The sequence below is a fragment of the Physeter macrocephalus genome, unplaced genomic scaffold (genome assembly GCF_002837175.3).
Source record: "Physeter macrocephalus isolate SW-GA unplaced genomic scaffold, ASM283717v5 random_1793, whole genome shotgun sequence".
In the NCBI taxonomy this organism is placed as follows: Eukaryota; Metazoa; Chordata; class Mammalia; order Artiodactyla; family Physeteridae; genus Physeter; species Physeter macrocephalus.
This window is the reverse complement of record NW_021146335.1, coordinates 15,592-21,033: the sequence shown is the minus strand read 5'-3', so window position 1 is coordinate 21,033 and position 5,442 is coordinate 15,592. Positions and strand designations below refer to the sequence as shown.

Sequence of the window (5,442 nt, the reverse complement as noted above, 5' to 3'; positions counted from 1 at the left end):
GCCCTTGGCCTCACCCGGGGGGCAGAGATGAACGAGGACATTCAAGGCAGGGAGCTCGGTGTCAGGGATCTGTCTACCTTCAGGAAAACCGTGACCCGGGAGAGAAGACACCTGGAGGGCCGAGGGGACAGAGAAAAGGGAGAAACACACCAGCCCAGCCAACCCTGTTGGCCACCCAGATGCCAGGCTGGGTCACACCTGGAGGCAGTCCCCAGCTCTGCACAGGGGCCAGTGGGATGAGAGACCCAACATCCATCTGCCGGAAAGTTCATTTAGTTACAAACAGAACGTCTGACCGACTCCTGCCCGGCCTTGCGGATATTCACATCGCACCGAAGGTAGGAGATGATGTTTTCATGAAGCGCTGGAGCTAATTCTGATCAACAAAGACGAGTGGGCTGGCCAAGTGGAAGGAGAGATCCTTAGGGGGAGCGCTGTGTCCCTTAGATACCCCGGAAGGGGGTCCTGGGTGACGGTCAAGCACACACACTCTGGTGGGATGGATCCACAGGCCAAAGCCAACTCCAGCCTTTCCTCTCTGGGTGACCTGGGCCAAGTGTCATGGGCTGTATTTACTTCCTGGGTCTCTTTGGGAGAATTAAGGGAGATGAAGTATGGAAAGCCCAGTGCCTGACGGTCAGGAAGCATTTAATGCCTATGAGCAATTATGGTTATTTCACTAGCAGGGAGAGAAGCTGGAGGAGTGTTGGGAAGGTAACTTAGATTTTCAGGAAACAAAATTCTGACTTCAGAAAGAAATCAGCCTGGAAGGGAAAATTACATGAGAGGGTAGGGAAGTGTTCGAATATGTCATTCTGACTGTGCTATTTAGACAACACATTGTGGGCAGGAAGTGGTTAAACTGAAAGGAGGAGCAGAGAAAGGATGACTCAGGGACTGAAGGTGACAGGGTGGAGGAGGGGCCGTTTTCCAGGTGGTCCCTCACCTTGCTGCTACTCAGAAGGGCAAAGCTAGCCCTAAGCCCCTCAGCCCTGCAGGGTAGCTCTCAAAGAGAAAGCAGGCAGTGCAGGGGTAGCTCTGAGAGAGGGCCTTGCTAAAATGCCTACATCTTCAAGGAACTCATCAGGAGTGCAGGATCCTCAAGTCCCAGCATTTGCATGTATCTTTCTAACAGCCAATTCAGACCAAAGGTAGCTAGCGCTCTAGCCGGACAATCAAGGAAGACGCCACACTTCAAGTGTGAACTCTGAGCAACTACAGGGATGGTGACATTCTCTGCAACTGTGGAGTTAAAAGCTTGGGTCAAAGTAGTTGCCGGTCAGGTGCAGACTAGCACAGGGCATGGAACAGCATGGGACCTAGAAGAGGCATCAGTGGAAATAGATGATCAGGGCAGGACCTGGGTGACACTGCTCTCTCTTCACCATACTTAGATCCTTTAATGTTGGGCAAAACAAACTTTCAGAACTCAGTGCAAGAATCTCATTGCTTTCCCTGAAGAAAGGGTGTGTGTTTCCTCAGGGAAACGGTGAATCATGAAACTGATCATCTTTCTCTTCTCACTCTGGCTGCCAGGAAGCTCAGAGCCAAAGGCACACCTCACCTTTAGAAATTATGTGAGACCCTGTGATTTGTAGATTGGTGTCCTAAATTCCCCCTAGTCTTTTCTCTGACCTTGATTTTTATTTTAAAAATTTCCTATTTAGGGAGCTCCCCGGTGGCCTAGTGGTTAGGATTCCGGGCTTTCGTTGCTGTGGCCCAGGTTCAATCCCTGGTCGGGGAACTGAGATCCCGCAAGCCACACGGCCAAAAAAAAAAAAAATCCTATTTTAATGTATGTAATTTTGGAAGTCATTTCAGGTCCACTCTTGTAGAGAACAAGGAGGATGGACATATAAGAGCACTGCCTGTGTATAATGAAAAATGTTCCGGTCTTTTCTTTTGCAAGCAGGGGGAAGTGAGGTTGACTAAGCAAGGGTGAGGTTATGAGGGTCAAGATTGAGGAGAGGGAAGGTGAGCGTGTTTTCCTTTAAGTAGCGGAAATAAACTTGCCAAAGTATAGAAGGGAGCTGCCTCAGGGCGAAAGGTAACCGCACCTTGTCTAGAGGAACTGGGGGTTTCCACAGAGGCCGCGGCAGAGTCGACGTGGGTCTGAGTCACCTGTCAAAAGCAGAAGGAACGCCGCCCTTTCTTCCCAACTCAAGAAAGTTCCTTGGGTTGAAAGTAAATGAGAATAACGTTCTTACAGGACTAGCGGGGAATCTGCTCTAGTGCATATTTTTAAAAAGTAAATCACCTGCAAATTTCAGTATTTTATTAACAGATCACTCGTGGCCACACCAAGGCTAAATGAGTGGATGTGGGTCGACCAGCAAGACAGCGACAGGTGGCGTGAACGGAACACTGTCCTCAGCCCTGACCCATTCAACAGGACCCCGGGAACTTGGAGTCAGGTGTGGCTGGCATGTTCTCCACACCTGGGATGACCCCCAGGTAGCAAGTTGGCACCCAGACCGCCTGACAGGATCAGGATCCAAATGTTCTTGACAGGCTGAAGTGAGGGGCTTCTTGGACAGATGCATTTTAAGAGATAGTACAGACTCCAGTACTCGGCCATGAATGCACCTGTCACAGAGGGGCTGTCGCCAGGCAGGTTCCATGCCAAGTCTCCAGAGTGAAGGGGCCACCACAGAGCAAAGGCCCTAGGTTACATGAAGAGGCCCGTAGGGCAAAGCAGAGCAAGGAAGGGCCCCAGGATAGAGGCTCAGGGCTCCAGACAGCACTGGGCCCAGCAAAGCTTCCTCCCTGGCTCTGCTGCCCTCACCCCACCCCAGGCTCTCCCCAAGTCCCCATCCATGACCCTTTTAAAACAGACATCAGATCTCAGCATTCCTGGCTGGCCCAAACCCTCCTGTGGATCTCCATCAAGCTCAGCAGCATGTCTATGTCTCATCAGTGGTGGGTTCCCACCTGATCTGGGCCTGGCCACCCTGCCCGAGCTCAGGTCCTACCACCCTACCCCTCACTCACCCTGCCCCACCCGCCCTGGCCTGTGGGCTGGGCCTCTGCACTCGCTACTCCTGCCTGGAACGCTATCCCAGCCACCTCCCTTCACTCAGGTCTCTGTGCAAACATCACCTTATCCACGAGGCCTCCCTGACCCCCTCAGCATAAAATTGCACATTCCCCATCACTTCAATCCGCTATCCCCCTCACCCTGCTTCATTTCTCTTTAACACCATAGGACAAATCGTCCTTTTATCTGTTTGGTATTCAAATGCAGCTGTGCAAGAGCAGAGGCTGAACTCTCCATTGCGGCTCTACCCCAGCACCAAGGCCAGTGTCTGGCATGCAGTGGGTGCTCAGTGACCCACATTTATGGATGGATGGATAGAAGCACGGATGGATGGATGGATGGGTGAGTGAGTAAATGAATAAGAGACAAACTTGTGGCTCAGAGCTGAGGCAGACAATAGTCTCCTATGTCATATGCCCCAAGGACAGATGGTGAGACACAGGGAGTGAGGTTTCTACTACACATTAAGGACGTCGTCACCATCAGAGTTGTATGAAGGCAGCATAATGAGGGTCACGGAAAATGCCCGAGCTTTAGAATAATCCAGATGACTTGGTCAAAAACAAAAGAAACCTGAAAGAAAACAATTTGGTTGAGAACAAGGTGAGAGGAAAACAATTCAGCCCAAAGGACAATTTGGTCTAAAACAATATACTCCACCTTACTTTTCAAACATTGGAATTTTGATGTAGCACGCAAGTGGAGTGCATTCTTTTGTGCCTTTTCAAGTATTTTGCTTAAATTTCAGAATAGTTTTACTCTCTGCTTTAAATTTCTAGTTAATATTTTAGCTATTTCTTTTAATTCTGTTCATTTAAAAAAATGTATTGTGCAGCCTAGGGCGGCTGGCCTGGAACCACCTGATGAGATCTCTTCTCTCCAGGGATGGTGGAGCTGGAGAGAGGCTCCTTTAACCCTCCTGCAGGATGAACCCCCTCCCAGAAGACCTGGAGAAGGCTCTCATGGGGAGTCAGAGCTCGCACGCTTCCCTGCGCGACGTCCATTCCATCAACCCCACGCAACTCATGGCCAGGATTGTAGTCCTATGAAGGAAGGGAAAAGAAAGGCATATCTGACGTCAGGAGGACTTTCTGTTTGTTTGTCACCTTTGACCTCTGATTTGTAACGTTACTGTGGGTAATAGAGTTAAATGTGAGTGGAGGTATTGAGAACACGTTAGAGAAAGAGGTGGTGCAGTATGACTACTACTCTTCTTATTTTGATATGTTTCTTTGGGCGGTTTTTCGATTTAAAGTGTTAATACTTGCCTATGCCGCGTGCAGACTGCACCATTGGTGGGCCATAGCGTTGATGACAGCAGTGACCAGTGCCCTTTTACTAGCAAAAGCGATCCTCTCAAAGCTTTTCTGTCAAGGGGCTTTCGGCGACGTGCTGCCCATCATTTCCTTCATCCTTGCCTGGTTCGAGACGTGGTTCCTGGATTTCAAGGTGTTACCTAGAGGAAAACACACACCTGCTAGTTCAGGATGCCTCGGAGAGGGCGGCACTGATACCTGGTGGTTTTTCTGATGGTCAGAAAGACCAGTTTGTTTTTTGTGTGTTTTTTGCGGTACGCGGGCCTCTCACTGTTGTGGCCCCTGCCGTTGCGGAGCACAGGCTCCGGACGCGCAGGCTCAGCGGCCATGGCTCACGGGCCCAGCCGCTCCGGGGCACGTGGGATCTTCCCGGACCGGGACACGAACCCGCGTCCCCTGCATCGGCAGGCGGACTCTCAACCACTGCGCCACCAGGGAAGTCCTGGAATAACACTTTTTTAGTATGCAAAATATCTTTTTATTTTGACTTGCAGAATGGAATTCTTTTGTTTCATGTCTCGGATTTCTTTTGTCTTTCTTTTTTAACTCCCTACATTTCCCTTGTGTTTTTTTTAACTCATGCATATGCACTATTTGTACAATTTTAAAAGGTAATAAAATCCAACATATCAAAATGAAAAAAAAATTTATTGTGAAATGTCACTCATACAGATAAAAGTACATAAAACATAAATGTGCTGCATAGTAAATTATTATAAACAGCACCCAGTCAAGAACCAGGACGCTGCCAGCCCCCAGGCGCCCCTAAAGGCCCTTCTTGACACAGAACTCTCATAACCCAAAGGGACAGGACAACCCTGCTTCTGCCCTAATCACATTCTTTCTTGTCGTTATAATTTTGCCTCCTGAGGAGACATCTGTACCCACTGTAGTTTAGTTTTGCTTGTAGGTTTTAGGATATTTTATAAATGGAATCACAGCGTACATGTCTGTGTCTGGCTTCTTTCACTCAACAGTGTGGCTGTGAGGTTTGTATGTCGTGTGGTTGCAGTACGTTCCTTTTCATTACTGTATTGTGCAGTTTGTTACAGGAAAATGTTGGAAATAATCTGAATCTCCAAAAATAGG

At 49.0% G+C, this 5,442-nt stretch overlaps 1 pseudogene; it reads left to right on the top strand.

Moving 5' to 3' along the window:
* Positions 1 to 1,928: 1,928 nt before the first annotated feature.
* On the top strand, positions 1,929 to 5,233 carry LOC102989578 (STARD3 N-terminal-like protein; annotated as a pseudogene).
* Positions 5,234 to 5,442: the final 209 nt, after the last annotated feature.